The sequence below is a fragment of the Vombatus ursinus genome, unplaced genomic scaffold (genome assembly GCF_900497805.2).
Source record: "Vombatus ursinus unplaced genomic scaffold, bare-nosed wombat genome assembly UNPS02014798.1, whole genome shotgun sequence".
NCBI classification, from domain to species: Eukaryota; Metazoa; Chordata; class Mammalia; order Diprotodontia; family Vombatidae; genus Vombatus; species Vombatus ursinus.
The window spans coordinates 13,546,147-13,566,418 of NW_020954576.1; the positions used below are offsets into that span (position 1 = coordinate 13,546,147).

The 20,272-nt window shown below is 35.5% G+C and overlaps 1 pseudogene; it reads right to left on the reverse strand.

Annotated features, from left to right (window-relative positions):
• Positions 1-5,094: 5,094 nt before the first annotated feature.
• LOC114050049 lies at positions 5,095-5,523 on the reverse strand (annotated as a pseudogene).
• Positions 5,524-20,272: the final 14,749 nt, after the last annotated feature.

Here is a 20,272-nt window from a genome sequence, read left to right on the forward strand (position 1 = left end):
ATAAGAGGAAAGACAACATATAAGCAACTATGTGCATATCAGACCTATGCAGAGTAGATGGAAAGGGAAGGGTGAGAGGGAATTGAGTTGAAGAGAAGATGGGAAAGGCCTCTTGCAAAAGAAGAGAAACAAGCAGTGAAGATTAATGAGGTAGAATGTTTCTTTCAGGTTTGGGGAATAAGCCAGTTAGAAGGCATTGAGTCAGGAGATAGAGTGCAATATAAGAGGAACAGCAAGGAGGATAATGGGGTTTCATAGTAGAGCATGTGAAGGGGAGTAAAGTATAAGACAACTGGAAAGACAAGAAGAGACAAGATTGTGAATGGTTTTAGATACTAAACAGAACATTGTATAATTGATCCTGGAGGAAATAGGGAGCCACTGGAGTTTATCGGGGTGGGGAGGCAACATGGTTTTAGACCTTTGCTTTAGAAAAATCACTTACACAGTTGAATAAATGATAAATTGATTAGGAAGGGACTTGAGGAAGGGAGATCAACCAGAAGGCTATTACAGTGCTCTAAACAATTTTTTATTCATTCTAATGTTTTCTCTGGGATGTTTTGCCTTCTTCTTATAAGTGCTTTGATTATCTAGAAATGAACCCCAAAATAGGATGTAGGGTAAACCAAATGACGTCCATGTTCCTTTCAGCTCTAATTCCTTGGGCTTTGTGATTTGATTACATAACATGACTTTATTATCCAAGCACAATCTTACAGTTTTATTGTTGTCATGATTATATATTGATCAAATCAGGTTTTTAAAGATAGAGCCTAAACGTCAAAGTGTTTCAACCCTTCAGAAATGAGAATGACTATCACCCTTGAATCTTAGAAGAAGGCCCAGTATAAGTCTCTACAGTGTTTATTATGCTTCTTCAACTACATTTCATGTTCCTGGATGGTCAGTATTGTGCCTGACATTTGTTTTTATTACTCAAGGACTTTAAACTGTATAGATTCTCAATTAATAGAAGTGTATTTGGACTTATGGACATAGAGACATATGAACAGGCATAGTAACTGGACTTGTGATTTCATTAACAGCAAATTCTGTCTACCTTCTCTGTAACTTAGAGTTTCAAATGCCTGTTGCATTGAGAAGATTAACAATATGGTCAGGGATATAGATTATATATCAGTGGCAGGACAGATCTTCCCGGCTTCAGGTTCAGTTCTATATAGCCTCTGATATTGCCCTCTTCATTTTCAGAAGTTGTCTTTTAGGTAAAGCAATCCTGAATCAGCCAAAATGTCAAGGAATGATCTACTGTATAGACAAGGTTTTGAAGGTTAACTCTTTTCATTATTAGACATTCCTATTTTGCCTATTTGGGATACAATCTTTCTAGACTGTATTTCAAGTTCCCTTGTGTGTTAAAATGAAGATCCTGGATATAAACTTTTATTGATGATTTTGCATCATCATTACAGTCACCAATTGGTCTGTGCTGTAATACATTCAAGCAATATTAAGAGGCGATTAATTTGAATTAATTTGCATCTGACACCAATTTCTTTTAACATTCTTTTCTTTCCTCTCCAAAGAAAAGTTTCTTCTTCTCTTGCTGTCAACTATTATTTCAATTGATTTAAAAGCCAGTTATTAAGTGACTACTATGTAAGACTCTGTGCTAGTAGCTAAGGAAACAAAAATACAAACACAAAAATACACAGAAAAATATCTGGCCTCAAAGACCTTATATTTGTCATGCTGATTATTGTGACCCGTGCTTAATTCAGGCTAGTTCTCTGGTACTTTAGGTCTAATATTGGAATGCAATGAGATACTTATAGATCATTCTATAGTGAACAAAAATAGGTTTACTCAGCAATAGTAAGGAAGGAATGATATTCAGGACAACACATTGATTCATCTGAGCACAACTTCCCAAGGTTGTTCATGCTGCCAGTCCATAATTAGTATCAGAGAGGGAACAGGAGCTCCTGGTGGCTTTTGATATTGGAGAATAAGACTCTGCATCAACAAGCTGAGCCAATCAAACCTCAAAGAGAATTTCTTTTTAAAAATTAAACTTTATTTTATTTTCAGATCTTCATTTTCTCCCTCTCATTCCCATCCCCTTTGAGAAAGGATAAAAGACAACACCTATTAGAAACATGTGTATTCAAGCAAAACAAATTACTATATTAATCATGGCCAAAAAAGATATCTTAATTTGTACTCCACATCCATCACCTCTAGAGGTGGGCTGCGTGTTTCATCACCAGTCTTCTGGAATTGTGATCATTGTATTGGTTACAGTTCTTAAGTCTATCAAAGTTGTTTGTGTTTACCATATTGTTGTCATTTTATTAATTGTTTTCCTGGTTCTTTTGACTCTGTATCAGTTCAGTCCACTTTTTCTGAAATCATTGCCTTCAACATTTCTTTATAGAACAATAGTATTCCATCATATTCATATGCTGTCACTTGTTCAGCCATTCCCCAACTAATGGATACCCCTTCAGTTTCCAACTCTTTGTCACCTTAAACAGAGCTGTAATAAATATTGTTGTACATTTGCGTCCCTTTCCTCTTTCTTTCATTTCTTTGGGGAATGGACCCAGCAATAGCAATGTCACTAAGTGAGACAGTTTGACACAGTTTAATAGCTTTTTAAAAATTTTATTTTTTATTTATGGATTAAATAAGCATTTCCATAAGATAATAAAATTTTTAAAAATTTCACATGAAACTGCAAATCCATTATGTACAACTTGCTATTCCTTTTAAATACATAACAAAGTTATCATGTAAATTTCTTTTTTCTCCCTCCCACCCCCCCAAGATGGCAGTTTAATAACTTTTGCTTCTAATTTACTTTCCAGAATGGCTGGATCAGTTCAGAGCTCCATAAATAGCATATTATTGCAATTATTTTTCCCATAACTCCTCCAACAAATATCATTTTCCTTTTTCTTTTTGGAGGGGGGTCTAAATCACCTATCTGATACATATCATGTAGTACTTCATAGTAGTTTTAATTTATATTTCTCTAAGTATTAGGGATACAAAGAATTTTTTTTTTCATATTGCTTTTGATGGCTTGGATTACTTTTTCTGAAACTCCCTATTCATATCCTTTGACAACCTATCAATTAGGGGAATGGTTCTTATACTTGAAAATATGTATTGGTTCCCTATCAATCTTAGAAATGAGGTTTTTAGAGAAACTTGCTACAAAAGCTCACCCACCCCCCCAATTTCTGATACTCTTCTAATTTTAGATGAATTGATTTTGCTTATATAAAAACTTTTAAAAATTTTACATAATTAAAAGTGTCCATTTTACTTCCTGTGAATTTTTCTTCCCCTCTCCATAGACCAAACAGGTAGTTTATTTTTTTTAAATAATTATATATTTAATATGCCCTTTGCTTTTAAAAAAAAAACAAGGTTTAAAGTAAATATGTCAGAGTACTTAATAAATTAGATTACTTAAATAAGCTAATACTAATTTATTAGTAAAGCTTTTATAGTACTTACAAAGTTGTATCTAAAATATATATTATTCCAAATTAACAAGAGTTCCTTGAAGATAACATAATAATTTATGGTAGCCTACATATGCTGTTGTAGTAAAGGCTGGGTCCACATGTTCAGTATGAATCCTGTTTTTAGGATTTCAAAATTATCAGCCTTAAAATATGAAAGCAGATTAAAATTTTTTCATAAAAATTCTCAGTCTGGTAACAAGATCTTTACACTTTACTATTTTAAAAGTCTACTTAATATTGTAGGAGTATATGTGTGTGTGTGTAGACATATACTTATACGTAGATACACACATACATGCACTGAATATTTTGAAATAATTTTCCCCATGTAACAAATTGTTATCAATTTCAAATATGAAATTTGGAAATAAATTAATTGATCATATGCTTAAAACTATTCTTAAGTGACTATCATGTTAAAAAGCAGGTAAAATGCACAAAACTTTTAAATATGAACTTTAATGTACATAAAATTCAATATATATGTGTGTATATATATGTGTGTATATGTATATATGTGTATATGTAAATACATATGTATAGACATACACACATACACATATACATATGCATACACACACATATATGTATATATATACATAAAATCAATAAACTGGACCTCTTCACTGCTGGATATGTTAATACATAAGGAATTATATGCCCCCAATTGCATATAATGAGGTGTATATCCAAGGCTTCCACTAACAAGTGAACCAAACCAAAATGGTTTGGTAACATTACCAGAAAACTCCCCAAAGAGTACCTTAATTTCTACAGGTTTGGGAGTTGTTATATGTGGAAAAGAATTAAGAGGTACTAAATTCCTTGTGACTATTAAAATACATTTTAAACATAAAAAACAATTTAAACATTGCATAGTTGCAGAAAGCCATTTTCTTTAAAAAATTCACATTCATTCTAATTTTGCTTTTTAATGACTTTTATTATTTCCTATTTCATTCTCTCCTAGATTTAGGCTGAAAAAATAATAATATTGATAATCTTTCATGGGCTTCACAAACAATACTTGTAAAAATTTCTCTAAATGGGTGTTTATTCTTTGGATCATCTCCAGTGTTACAGGTAGATATATATTTTAAAACATTTCATGAAAAGTTCATTTTTATCAAAAGAGACAAAATATTCAAATACCCCAAGTTTTTGTTTACACATTTAAGACAGAATCTCAACCACCAATTTGGGTACCCATAATTCATACTGCTGTGCATAGAAACATAAAAGGCAGGAAAATTTTAAAAAAGGGAAAACATCAGCTGTTCAATTGAATTCTTGGCTTTCCTTTTTTATAGTGTGCCATTTCAAAAAAAAATTTTTTTTAAATGTTCATAGCTAACTTTCTGTATGACAATAATAGAATGTTTTGGCACATTAACATTGTGATACAATATATGTTATGTTAAAAAATTTAAACTCATCCATTAATCAATATTCTTATTTGTGGTGCATCCTCTTATTTTATAGTTACTTAAATCTAACACCCAGGTTTGGAACTGATTTACAGTAGTAGCAATCACAGATTGCAATAATATTGCACCAAAGGGAAAAAACTGCATCTTGGCAATTTTACAGTTCAATGTTTTCTGGGTATCTCTATTATTTGTATGCTTCTTTGAATCTTTTTTTTTCTATGCAAAAATATATTTTTGCTTTCTTCACTCTTGTTGAGATTTTTCTACAGTACCTTTACATTCATACATATCCAACTGTTATGCCACCAGCAAAAACAAACAAACAAACAAACAAACAAACACCGGGTACCAAGAATGAACTTAAAGAAATTTGGGGATTTATATTGATAAACCCCATTATGGACTAGTAGTTGAGTGACCAAGTTTGCCAAGAAAGTAATTCCTACTCCAGAGCCAAAACTACCTCATGATCTATCAAAAGTCTATCACAAACCAATGGATAGTACAATTAGTGTGAGAAACAACTGTAGATTGTTGTCAAAATCTACTTTAGCATGATTTTTATCAAGAAAGACTGCCACATATTACATTACACTGAACAGTTTTCTTTTAAATTTATGTGAATATCCCAGATACCTGTCAATGTAGGGGTATAATAATACAATCACAGCTGAAGCTTTACCACAGCATGGTGATATCCACCATGCTGAAGAAAAGATGCTTGAAATCACATCAGGTGGAAAGAGTGTGACATTTCTCTGAATCTGAAATAGATTTAATACTAGTGCAAGAAACAATCCAATGAAAAACAAAACTTCTCTACAAATCATCAAGTTTATACTCCAACTAGGGACAGAAGAAATATATGGCCCACACTTTGGGGGTGCAAATGATACTGTTTCTCTCTCTGCCCTAGTTTCATAAGTTCAATAATTTCAAACAATCACAGTAGATAATAGACTTTTCATCAGAACTTCATCTTGTCCTTAATTAGACCCTACAACCTCCCTCCACCCCAGCTTCCACTATTTCCTCAACCAGTCCTTCCTTCACTAGGCTGTGCTGAGATGCCCTCCTCTCTTTCCTGGGTCTGTGTAGCCTCAGAGGCTCCTGGAAGATCTGCTTCCTAGGTAATTTCTTCTAAGCTCCTCTAATTTATGATATCATGCTTTTTGTTTAAATATGGTATCCATTTGGAACTTGCCTTGCTATATGGTGTAAAATGTTGCTCTATTTCTAATTTCTGCCAGGCTGTTTTCCCAACAGTTTTTATTCAATAGTGAATTCTTACCCCAATATCTGGTATCTTTGGATTTATCAAACATTAGGCTATTGTGCTCACTTGCTTCTGTATATTGCATACTAATCTGTTCTACTGCTCAAACTCTCTATTTCTTATCCAGTACCCAAATTGCTTTGTTGATTATGACTTTGTTATGTATTTTGAGATCTAGAACTGCCAGGCCTCCTTTGTTCCCATTTTTTTTTCCCCATTAATTCCCTTGATGTTCTTACATCAAGTGATCCTTTGGTAGCTTAACTGGTATGGTACTAAATATGTAAATTGACCTTAAAAGTATTTTCATTTTTATTTTATTGGCTCAGCCTAACCATGAGCAATTAATATTCCTCCAATTATTTAGATTTGTCTTTATTTGTGTGAAGAGTATTTTACAATTACGTTCAAATGCTTTCTGTGCATATCTTGGCAGGCATATCCCAAGTATTTTATAATGTTCAAGGAGAGTTTCAATACTCAAAGAAAAGCCTAATCTGCATAGAACAGGGCCTTGGGAAAAAACTAGCTTAGTCTTCATGTCAGGGCCCTGGAAAATAGTGATCCTATTATAGGGATAAGTAGAGCTGCCTGATCTGATGGACTGGAGATCTCCCATGGATCTGAACATGTGCATTGATCCCTCTCTATCAGAATGTTTTCTTGTCCCTTTGCTGAACTACATGCACCTTGTTGAAACAACAACACCCTCTTGTTTGGTCATGGTGAAAAAGGGACCAGTGATGAGGGTTGTGTTGAAAATTATTGGCAAGAGAATCAGGAGGAGCCATCCTTTTGGTGGACTATAAGAGGAACTCAGGAAAAACATCTTTCTTTTTAAAGACTCTTTCAATACTTTCTCTTTCCTTTGGATTTTTGGCATATCTGTTACAAACTGAATCATTGGGCAAGTCACTTAACCTCTCTAAGCCTCAGTTTCCTCATCTAAAAATAACAGGGTTGGATTAAATGACCTCTGGGTTCTCTTCCAGTTCTAATTCTATTTAATTCTATGAACTGTAGTCCCTTAGGTCTATTTCCCTTTTGTACTACCACTGATCATACTTTGCTAAACTTCACAACCATGCAGCTATGGTTGCTAATTGCATGTAGCAGTGAGAACATATGCCTGCCTAGGCAAGACTGAGCTAATGGATATCTTCTCTTGAATTCTATTTTTTTCTCATAGTAGAGGCCAGCTACCAATGAAACTGTAGTGAGCATTTCCAACCCTGTGGGTATATTCATAAGTTTGAGAGGTTGGAAATTTCCTGCTGCCCACCAGGAGATGATGGTTGCAATAATGCTGCTTCTGGGAGGAGTAGTACCACCACCATGAGGAGGTATTAGAAAGGACCAAGAAAGCTCAAGCCATGTTCTGACTAGCCAGGAGATTTGGACCAGTCCAGAGGCCCTTGTGGGAAGTCATACATTGCACTAGAGAAAAACAATAACAATGTATTCACATGATTATATCAAAGAAAAATTTTGAAGGGAAAATGTGCTGACAATGAGGAGATTGGGAAAGAATTCACAAGATTTGTGAAGGAATGTAAACCAAGCCTTGAAGGAATATAAAAATTCAGAGAGACTAAGAGGAGAAAACTCATTTCAAGGGTGGGAGATAGAGTGTGCTCAGAGACAAAACATGGGTTATTGGGAATGGGAACCAAAAGCAAGTACTCCAGCTCGCTTAGAATATAGAGGACATGAATGGAAAAACATGAATAAAAATTTGGAAGGGTAAGCTATAATTAGACATTGAATCATCTTAAATGTCAAGCTGAGGAATTTGTATTGTGTTCTAGAGAAAATAGGGAGCCATTGATGTTTATTGAGTTAGGGATGTGATATGGTTAGATTTGTGTTTTAGGAAGATCAGTTTAGGCAGCTTTGTGGAGAATGGACTGGAAGCCAGGTACAAAATGAGACAATAAAAACAGGTGAGAGGTAAGAAATGCATGATATAGAGTAGGGGTTGAATGAATTGGGGGAAAATAGATGGAGGGCAGTTGTAACAAGTAAGAAATGTTGAGGTAGATTTAGCAACTGATTAGAGGCTGAGAGATTTTTTCCCACATCTTCCAAAGTATTGGAAGAGTCTTTAAAAAGAAAAATGTTTTTCCTGAGTTTCTCTTATAGTCCACCAAGAGGATGGCTACTCCTGATTCTCTTGTCAATAATTTTCCACATCGTATCCTTTATTTTAGTTACATCAGTTTTTCTTGAGCTAATACTTTTACATTTTAATAAAAGTTGTTTATTTTACTTTCTCTGACCCTCTCTTCTTCTATTCATAGCTCTGAAAAGTAATTTCTTCCTTGCTTCTCTGATGTGTTTCAATTAATTTACAAATATTCATTAAGCACCAGCTTTGTGTAGGTGCTGTGGATACGTGTATGTATAAAGAATGGATATACTCATCCTCCCAAGGAGTTGTCTGTTTTACATATCTATTCTGAGATGGAACTGTACAGTAGAAGTTGATTATGTGGGATTGAAGTTCAGACAAGAGCTTAGGGCTAGATAAATGGATTTAGGAGTCACCTGAATACAGTTGATCAGAGAACCCATAGGACTGGATGAAATGACTAGAGTGATAAGGGAAGAGGGTCCAGGATAGAACCTCAAGGGATGAGCCATCATTAAGGGGCAAGATATGGGTATAGTAAAGGAGCCTGGACAGAGTCATCATAAAGGTAGGGAAATAGGAAAGAACTATATATTACTGCAGAGAAGGGGTGGGGAGGATGCAATTTAGGTGAAGTCTTGATGGTCAAAATTATCAAAAACTGTAAAAAAATCAAGGAGGTTAAGGACTAAGAAATAGACCATCACAATTATAGGTGAGATTTTGGCATCCTTTGAGAGAACATTTTCAATAAAAAGTTGGAGTCAGAAGTCGATGATGGATTGTAAAGTGAGTGGGTAGTTAAGAAATGTATGGAGATAATTCCTTGTAAGAATATGCATAGAAGAAATATGTGGTAATAGCTTGGGGGATAGCAGGCAAGGTTGGGAGATAGTGGAGAAGAGAGGCATGAGATAGAGGGAGAGAGAGATGTTTAAAGGGGGAAATATAGTATGTGGAGAAGGCAGAAAAGTATGATGTGACTGTGCATTGGCAAGTAGAAGGGCAGGTGCCTTAGAGAATGGAGCAGAAAGGAAGGATCATGTAGAGGGGTTCTGTGGTGTAGAGTAAGAGGAGAAGGGAAGGAAGAGACACTGTTACACATAGACCATCACACCTTGGTCATATAGTAGCACTCTAATTTATAGATGAGATTACTAAGACCCAGAGAGGTTAAGTGATTTGACCAATGTCACATAGGTAGCAAGGTGCAGGAGTAGGATTTGAAGTCAGGTCTTCTGATTGAAAAGTGAGCATTCTTTTTCTCTACCATAATGCTGTTCTTGTTCAGGAATGAGGCCAAGACTATTAAGGGAAAAGATTGAAGAGAGCAGAATTTATGGATTAGGAAAAGAGGAAGAGGTGGAGGAATTGAAGATCACAGTGAGGAAAATAGCAAGTTCAGGAGAAGTAAGGAAGAGATGGAACATTAGGAGATTAAGACAGAGAGGAATTTCATTGTACAGGTAGATGGAGGTTTCACATACACAAGTGGTGACAATTAAAGTATAACTCATACATCAGACTGCAACAAGATGAACAAGGTTTAATTTTTATGATTGGTATCCCAACTATGATCTTCCCTAGAAACATTAAAATCTTGATCATGTCTTTGAAAGTTCTTTCAGCTCCCCTGCAAATACTTAGGGGAATTTAAGACAATAATGACTCCTATCGGGTTCCTTAGGAAAGCAATGCTAGGGTGTCTTCCTCTGAGCTCTGTTTCCTTAACTTAAAGCTTAACCAGCAGTCCCTGAAACTCATAACAGCAATTAACTAGTTCCTTCTCCACAAGTGTAATCACAGTCTCTGGACATAACACATGGCCCCATAAGGTACCATTCTTCAATATCTTGTGGAGCTGTGTTGCTTCAGTTGGTCAGGAGAGGGTCTCCCTCTCTCATCAGTGTCTCTCATAATTTCACTGGGAGCCAGGCATAATTATTTTTTTCTTATTAATTTATCAATTTTTAGTTTTCAACATTCACTTCCACAAGATTTTGATTATATATGATTACAGAGGTAATAGAGAGCTTTTGGAGTTTATTGAGTAAGGAGGTGACCTATGGTTTAGAAAAAAAATGACCTTGACAACTGTGTAGAGGATGGTTTAGAGTGTGGAGAGACATGAGACAGGGAGATGAGTTAGAATGTAATTACAATAGTCCAGGTGAGAGGAGCTGAAATCTTGAACTAGGATTGTGGACAGAAGAGAACTCACAGGAGTGATATTATGAAGGAAGAAACAAAATTTGGCCAACTGATTAGATATGTGAAGTTAGTGAGAGTAGGCAGCCAAGACTAGCAGAGAAAGGGGAATTTTGCTTGACATGGTCAGTCAGTCAATAAACATTTATTAACTATCAGGCACTATGGTAAATATTGGGGATAAAAAGAAAGGTAAAAGATATTGTCTCTATCCCTGAGCAGCTCTCGAGGACCTCACAGTCTAATGGGGTAGAAAACATGAAAACAACTATGTACAAACAATATACAGGATAAATTGGGGATAATTAATAGAGAGAAGGCACCAGAATTAAGGATCAGGAAAGGCTTAGTGTACAAACTTCTTTGTGACATTGGAGGAAGCCTGAGGAAGGTAGGAATAAGGGATTGGAGAGTAGGGGGGTTAGAGAATGGGGATATGTGTAATGACAGCCACGGGTTCAGGAGGTTAGAATCATGAGGATAAGTGAAGGATAAAGGAGTTTGGTAGACATAGGATTGAGGAAATATCAGCTGAACAAGCCACTTTTCCTCAAAGGATCACATGCTGATGGAAGGAGGTATCTGTGACAGGCCATTGGTATCATCCTATTTCCTATACAAATTCCCTCTCCTTTCCTATAGTGTCCCTCTCTAGGATATAGCCTTGGCAGTGAGAGACAGTGCTTGGGTGTTTGGTGGTTATGGAAAGTTGAGAAATTGTTTTCTCAGTCTGGTGATGGGTATAACTGGTGCTGCTTCCACATGCAGTAGTTGGTGCTAGGGTGATGAAGGCTCTAAAAACAGGTTGGTAGTCTCCCAGGTTGAATAATGGCAACAGTAGATATTGGAATAGAGGATTCATGATCTGAGAATTCTGGGGTTATAGAGGGTGAAGATATTACTTTCTCAGATGGCTATACAACAGACCCAAGGTACTCCAAGTACTGCTTCTATAAATGACAAGTTTCAGGCTGTGTTTCAGACTTAGTCCTTGAGAGAAAGTATGGTCTTCATACTCCCAATGATAGCATATGGTTCACATTGTAGCCCCTATAATAGCCTCTCTTCCCACTTCTAATTTGATGCTTCTAATAGACTTGCTATCAATCAACTTTTATTTTCTAGAATTATGCAAAATTAGAGTAAGTAAAACTTGAGTGAGAAGCTAGGAAGTTGTGGGGTTTTTTTTTGTTTGTTTGTTTTTGGAGTATAGTACATCCAACTCAGGGCATATACTTTGTGATGCTTATTTTAGTTTCTGGGAAGACTTTTTTTTTTTTTTGCTTACTCCCTTATTCTTGGTTATATCTCAGATTGTTGAGATATCATCTCAGATTGGTATATCTTACGTGGTGAAGGTCCTTCCTTCCCATCTTTTGTTTGCCTTCTCACTCCTAAGAGGGGAGCCTTCATATAGGTCTTCTGGAACTCACTACCACTAGGATATTTCCCTTACACCTTCATGGAGGGAAAAAAGCAGTTTGCATAAAGGAATGTCTTCTTTTTTTCCTTTCTCTTACTGCTGACTACAGCTTAGAGACACCCTTCCTCTGTAGAGGTAGCACTGTGGGATTTAACTCTTTCTTGATCCAGAAAGGAGCAGAATCTGCCAGTTCCACAATTGCCATGTTAACAGTTTTTAATTACATCTCACTTTCTCTTCTCTAGGCTAAAATAATTCCATTTCTTTTTTTTAATCTGAAGTATCTATGACTCTCAGCTGCCTACAAGTCTTTTGTATCTATTTAAAGTTGTATAACAAATTCTAAAAATCAGTAAGGAGCTGAATAGAATGATGAATTATCGCATAGTTCCTCTTTGCCATGTGTCTGTGGGTGGTGCCAATAGAACATCAGCTCTTTGCAATATGGAACTGTATTGTTGAGTCATACGCTGATCTAAACATAAAAAAGGTCATTGAAGGTCTACAGTTACAGTCAATTTAGTTGGCTGTGAAATATCTTAATGACTAAGCCAAATTTGGCCAAGGTAATGAAAGTAGACTGATATCCAAAGTCTCCTTTCTTCCTCTGCTTCATGACATAAGAGCTCCAGAATTTTCTAAATCAAAACTTTTTGATTGGCTGTCAATAAATCAGGTTCATTCTTTCTCTAGCTTTCTGGCAGTGGAATAATAATACACTGTAGTAAGGAGGCCAGAGTTACAGATTCATTGCCTGTGTGAGCCAATAAATCAATATGCATTAAGTAATAACCATGTACTGTGAAAGTTTTGGGAATACAAATGTAAAAATGAGAAAGTCCCTGCCCACAAGGAGCTTATATTCTACAGAGAGGCAGTTGACTTCACTCAGTTCAGTGACCAGAAACTAAAATCCAAGTCCCACTATCCCTTGGCCATTTGGGTATCAGGTAGAAGGATGGAGCTGAGTGAGAAAGTGAGTAGATAGATCAGCAGGCAGTCATCACCTTCAAACAATTTGTATAACATACCTTAATGATAGATGAGTAATACTGTCTTCCTATATGAAAAATTATGCAAGATGGACAATCAACATAAAAGATCTCTCTCTAGACATAGATACATCAATATCTTTCTATATAGCTAGATCTATGTCTGTCTGTCTATCTATCCATCTATCTATCTATAGAGAGATCACTTAAGTTCTCTGAGTGTCAATTTCTTCATCTGTAAAAATGAAACTTTAAATCTGGACAACTACTGAGTTGATATGATGCATGGGAGCTGTACATCTTGACACAATCTTTATAACTACTAGATATTTTTCAGTCACTTAGCCAGTCAATCAGCAGCTATAGTTTTGTGTGCATGTGTACTCATATGTGTGTTTTGTTAACAAAAAATCTGACATAAATAACTTTTAAAGTTTGATATATATGCATTATCTCACTTGAATCATAAGCTATCCCCCCTTTACAGATGAAGAAATTAAGGCTCAGAGAACTTAAGTGATTTGCTCTTGGCCACCCAGCTAATAAGTGTCAGGATCATCATCATTCAGACTCAAGTATTCTGACTCCAAATTCAATCTTCTATCTGCACTTAAACTGCACTTGTCTTTTCTGGATTAAATCTGGTTTTTTTTGGATAGTTCCTCCATAATACTAAGGTCATTTAAAGTTGTTTTTTTTCCCCTCTTATCCTCTAGGATTGTATCCATTCCTCAGGAGCCTTCTACCAGCCTAATAAATGCTTCCCAATTCTATCACTCATGATAACAGCTGCTCATTATAGCCTTTCTGCCCCCTCTATTTATTTACAGCAATCTATTGATAACCCCCTTCCAGGTGTGACCCTACAGTCAGTGACACACCACTATAGATGATTATTAATCATGGAGAAGTTATTTCCCTTTTCATTAATTCAGATGGTAATTCAGAAGAAAACATCTATTTATTATTACAAAGATGAATAATTTATGTTTTGGAGAAGAATAATTTTCACATTTATTAGTATGACTCATTCTTGACCCAGCCCCCTAGGACTGGCTAATAGTGAAAGTAATAAGGTCCCTCATCATTACATTGACTACATGTTTCATTAGCTGCCTGGATATTTCAGAACTCATATTTCATATTTGCACTGCAGTCAAAAATGTAAAAAAATGAATGTTGGGCATATTTTAGCTAATTAAGTGTCTAAGTCCCTAACCTACATTTAGGCCTTAGATTTTAATAAAGGTGAGACATAACACATCACCTACCCTCCTACCTACCATTGGAGAAACTAAGGACATTTACTCCTCTACATAACTCAAAAGCAAGCGTTACATCTTGTCAAAATGGAACAGAGAACTGGTTTTTCTTACTATTCCAACTATTTAGCAAAAATATGGGAATTTGAATCAGGCCTACACAAACAAATTATATAGATGATCTCATTCACTCTTCTCTAGCAAATGACTAAAAATAAAAGTTCAAGAAATTATAAAGAACTATGCTTTTGTCATAATCACTCAAATGATTGAAGACATTCTGCGGTATTACCTTAGACTCACTACACAGTCTAAACTGCCTACCTGCAATTTAACACATTAATGATAAATCTAGATCTGAGAAAGTTCTTGTTTTTGGGAAAAAAAAGGACAAGAATTTGTGAAACAACTGTTTATACAGCAAAACTGAATCAGTGTAATGATGGTCAGAGATGGCTTTGTTAATTCAAAATAGTTGATTATACTTCATTCTAATCTCTCCCACACCTATTTATAACCAATCATAGATGCTAGGTAGTTGTAAAAATGACTGATTTCTTTTCTTAATTTTTTTTCTCATCTTGCATACATTGTGACATGGAATTGAGCAAGCAGCAAAAGGGCCAAAAGATGAACTGAGTTCTGCATGACACAGACAAACACACAATGTGTGTATACATTATACTCTTATATTTACTCCAGTCTCTTATATTTACTCCTCCCTGCCCCTGATCTTTCCTATCATAGATGTTTTCTTTACTTATATGGAGACTACTAGGAGCTCAGGTCTATGGTGATCAGGTGTGGCTTCTGCTAAGGCTTTATAATGATAGCACCTAAAGGCTATAATATTTTAGTGAAGATCACCTCAAGGTCTCAGCATGTGTTCCATCTCAAAAGTGAATGCAAGCTAGGGAAGCCCTAGATCTCAAACATCCCCATACGCTCTAAGGGAAGGTTTGCCCCAAGAGGGCCCTCACAATACTCCAATCCCGCTAACAAATGAACTAAATCAAAACATTTAGTATTCTCTCATCTTTTGTTTAGTTACACTAGATAATCATTTCCACCATAAAATTAAAATTTTTAAAATGTTTAATTGTCACCTATGCACTCAACAAAGGAGTTTGATATTATACTGGAGACTTTCCAGGGGTGTGCTGGAGTCAGCTTGAACCTGCTTGAAAACAACAAAGGCTACAGATAAGGGCTTGATTTATTGTTTGTTTATTATCTAGATTTAGGAAGATGACAGAAAATGATGATAAAGCAGATTGAACTTAAAAGTGTATCATTATACATTTCTTTCCAGAGAGGCTATTGTGTAGTATTTAGGGCAAACACCTATAATAGGGAGTCCATGAAGCTCTTTCAACAGTGTCATGGCAGGGTTAGACTTGTGCTTTAGGAAGATCAATTGGCACATTGGAGGATGGATTGGAGAGGGGAGAAATGTGTTGGAGAACCAGTTAACTTAATTGCTCAAGTGAGAAGGGATAAGGACTGAACTAAATTAGTGACTATTTGAGTAGGGTTTTTAAATGCACAAAATAAAATACAAAGGATTATAAAGGAAACCAATTATAATATTGGAATATGGTAATTAAAAATTCCAAGTTCACAGGGTCCCTGAAATTTATCCTTCGGGGGTTAAAAACATGTTTAATGAAAAAAGGGGATGGATATGGTAAACATTGTGGACAATCATTAAGACTTAGTGTGTTTGAGAGAGTAAAGTGTCCAGGATGATTCTTGGGCAACTAACCTGGATTTTAGGTTGAAGGATGGTGTTGCCCTCAAGAAAAGTTAAGAAGAGAGGTGAGATTTTGGGAGATGCTGAACTCCACATTTGCTCAAAAAATAGACCCTAAGTCTCCAGTAGCCACACTGTCAGACTCTACATGTTGCCACAAATACTGTATCTTCTCACCAAAACTTTTTGCAGATTTCTTGACTCTTAACCTTCTGAGACTGTTAGATGTAAAATTATTTTAGACAGTGAAACAAAGAATCATTTGTAAAGACTTTTGTTTTTGGTAGTTCTTGCATGTTAGGAGTTTATTTTTTATCTCTTGCCGGTCATCCTCCAAGTAAGGGGTATCATGCTTTGTTCATGTGGTTTGAGTTGTGAAGTTGTTTTCTTTGAGGCTCATGGGATCTTAAAAATGTTAAGAGCTGAAACTTAAAATTGTTGATGCAGTTCAAACATCTTATTTTACAGATGAGTTTGAGGCCAAAACCTATCCAGATTTAGAAGTATGCATTTCCAATTTCTTTTCCAAAATTTTTTTTGATAAATTTTAAAAACATTTAAATGCCCCCAAATAGTCATTTCCCCCCCAATAACATCTTATCTATTTTTTTTTATTTTGTTTTATTTATTCTTTATGTCTCATGGAGTCATTAGCTTCCACTTGCTTAATTCTAATTTTTCTAAATTATTTTCTTCAATGACTTTTTGTACCTCTTTTTCCATTTGTCCAACTCTGTTTTTAAGGGGTTCTCATCAGTAGATTTTTATGCCTCTTTTACTATTTGGCATATTCTATTTTTAAGATATTTTTTCATTATTTTTTGTGCCTCCTTTACTAAGCTGTTGACACTTTTCCCTCATGATTTTCTTGCATAACTCTCATTTGTCTTGTCCATTTTTCCTCTTATTTGATTTTAAAAAATCCTTTTTGAGATTTTCCGTGGCTTGAGAACAATTAATATTTTTCTTTGAGCTTTGGTTTGTAATTGCTTTGATTTTATTGTCTTCTTCTATGTTTGTATTTTGATCTTCCCTGTAATCATAGTAGCTTTTTATGCTCAAGTTCTTTTTTTGTTGTTGTTTGCTCATTTTCTCAGCCTATTTTTTTTCCTTTTAACTTTAGGTTAAAGTTGGGCTCTGTTCCTAGTATGGAAGGGACACTGTCCCAAACTTCAGGTTTCTCATGCTGCTATTTTCAGAGCTAGTTTTCAGTTTTTTCAAAGTGGTATGATCCAAAGAGAAGTTATTGTTCTTCTGACCTGTGAGCACCCACAAGCTCTCTTTTCTGCTCTGGAACTATGATCAGTATTCCTGCTACTGCTAGTGCTCCTCCTAACCCTGGGACTGAGGCCTAGATATAAGTACGGACAATGCAATACAGTCTTGTACCCAGTGCCAACAAAGGGTCCCATGTAATCTCCTGACCAGTTGTCTGGCTCCCCTACCATCTGTGGGATGAAAACTCCAGAGGCAGCCACCCATTTTGTCACCCCAAGACCTGCTGCTGGCTTGCTGGATGGGGCCTGTACTCCACTCTCACACCAGTGAGACAGACCATTCCTGCCAGCCTTCAAAGTTGCCTTCCATCTTTTTTTTTGGTTCTGCCCCTCCACAATTCATTTTAAGGCCAATTTTAATGTTTAGATGAGAGTTTAAGAGAGTTCAGATGTGTCCCTGATTTTATTTTGTTACCTTGTTTCTGCCACTAAATAGCTTATCTATTCTTTTACAAGCTTATGGTCACCCTAAACTTAAAATGACTCTTCGCTTGATATTTAAACTACTTACAGGCAACTTATCACAGTCTTAATTTTGGATTTCAAAATGTAAAGTGAAGTGGAAAGAGTTCTGGAGTTTGTTAGATGCTTTGGGTTCAAAGCCAAATTTTGCTACTTTAAACCTCTATGACTTTGGGTGAATTGCTTAACCTGGACTTCAGTCCCCATATCTATGAAATAGGGGCTTAAATCAGAAGGTCTCTCAGGTCCCTTTCAATTTTGAATCTGCTATAGTGTGAGTTCTCATTAGTTGATTTGTTATTTACTTAGGTATGATGATTTTCCTTAAAGAATTTGCTGAGTCTGTTAAATTTCTCCTTTTTTTTCAGTTCAGAGATTCAGCTCTTTTTCCTAAGTCAAAAAGTCCCTTATTTTCATCCATGCTAACATCTTGATGTTGGAAACCAAATATTTTCCAAGTGTAATGCTGGAGGGGTGTGTGTGTGTGTGTGTGTGTGTGTGTGTGTGTGTGTGTGTGTAGTGGGGGGAGGGATCAAAATCCATATTGCAAGAAACTGGAGAAATGTTGGCAGTAAATATAATCTCTTTTCTGAAGTTTAGTCATGAATGTATAAGAGATTTGGAATAATATCTTGAGGGTACAGCAGGGAAGGTTTCCAGCTATCTGCTTATCACCTCCATTTGGATGTCCCACATTTCTGCCCTGTACCTCCTCCCCACTCCATTTCTTTATATTTACCACTCTCGCACGTCACACTTGTACTATCAATTTGAGTCACCACAGGACATCTGTCTTCTTCTGTTATGGGTGGTGGGGTTTATTATAGAGTTACTCACATGCACCTGTCTAGTGTACTCCACAAAAGCAATTGGCTAGTTAGCATCAATTATTTTTTTTTAACAAATGTACTTGCTGAGAAGCTATAGCAAGAATCATAGTTAAAAGCCCGTAAACCAAGGGGTCACTTTCTCCTTACATCATTCCTTAAATTAATGTCTAAGCAATTCTTCAGATGCATTGTTCAAATTATATCATTTCTTTATTCACTCCCTTCTCCTCCTGTTCTCTAGTACCCAGCCAAATCAGATTACTCTTCATTTCCTTTTCTTATAATGGACCTTCCCATTTCCCTTGTTTTTCCCATATGCATGTTAATTGGGCATACTTCTTCCCCATCCATTCCAGCTGAAGACGCTCCCTTATTTCAGAGGTGCTTTTTCTATGAATTCTTCCCTAATCTCCCCAAATGAAAGTAGCAACTTGATTTATGGCTCACATCATCATTGCTTTACGTATACATTATATTTCTCTCCCCTACCCCAACCCTTAGATTGTGAAATTCACAAAGATTGGATTTTGTTGGAGTCTATCCTTTTATCCTTAGTTTCTAGAATATTGCTTCACATATAGGAAGTGCTTAAGTTTGTTGAATTAAATACAATCAATCAACATCAGTAGAATTATCTGTGAGTATGGAGAATATAAAATTTTTTCTTTAATTTTTATCAATGTACTTAACTCTCATACTTTAAAATTGTCTATAAATTTGATAGTTGGCAAAGGAATAACAATGTTTGCTCTGCCAAGCTAATCTCTCTAATAACCTTACCTGTCATATACAATTTATTAGATAGCACTGCTGAATTCATTAGAAGATGAGCAACCCATAGGTCTAAAAAGTAGGAAGCAGTTTTTAAGTGGCTATGTATTTAGAACCAAATTCCAATAAAGAATTATTACATCCGTTTGAAACATCCTGGCTTTATAGCATATCTGGGGGTGGCTGAATGAGTCAGAATAGTGAGCTGGATGAATGGTTAAGGTTAGACAAGGTTGGAAGAAACTATGTACCAGCATTTTTTTCTTAGGCTATATAGAATTACTTTAGACATAGTTGTACCAGACAACTTTGTGATGTTCTGAACCGATGCTTATGATTTTTTACTATAGCGGTCAACTCTGGGTAACCATGTGTCATTTAAACTCAGATTTCTAATTTTACATAAATAACCTCTTATTCCTACTCCTCTCCTCTGGTTATGAAAGCATTCTCTTGTCCTTTTTTCTTCTCATTTACTTCAGATACATTTATTTTCCACCTACTAAGACAGTCTCCCTTCCTGAATTCAAAATCCTCTTTAAATCTAAACTATAAGGAGACTAGAGTATATATACATGTGTGTATACATATATATGTATATACATGTGTGTATACATATATATGTATATACACATATATGTACATAACATTTGTGACATTAAATCTCCTGTAGGATAGTTGGAATGTTTGTACATTGCTTTAAAATGCATTTTGTGGTTTTTATCTCTGTAAAAATAATTCCAGTCACTTTTCAAGATTAACTGCCTCCCCTGTAAAGAAAAATAGATTAACATCTAAAACCATGACCCTTCCTGACAGTGCATATAATAATCTTTCCTAGTAGTACCTGATCTGCTGTGAAAGAGGTACATTTTATTATTTGTTTTCTAGGATCTTCATTTTTTTAGTTACTCTGAGTTCAGTTTCTTATTAGTGATCTTTTCATTTACACAG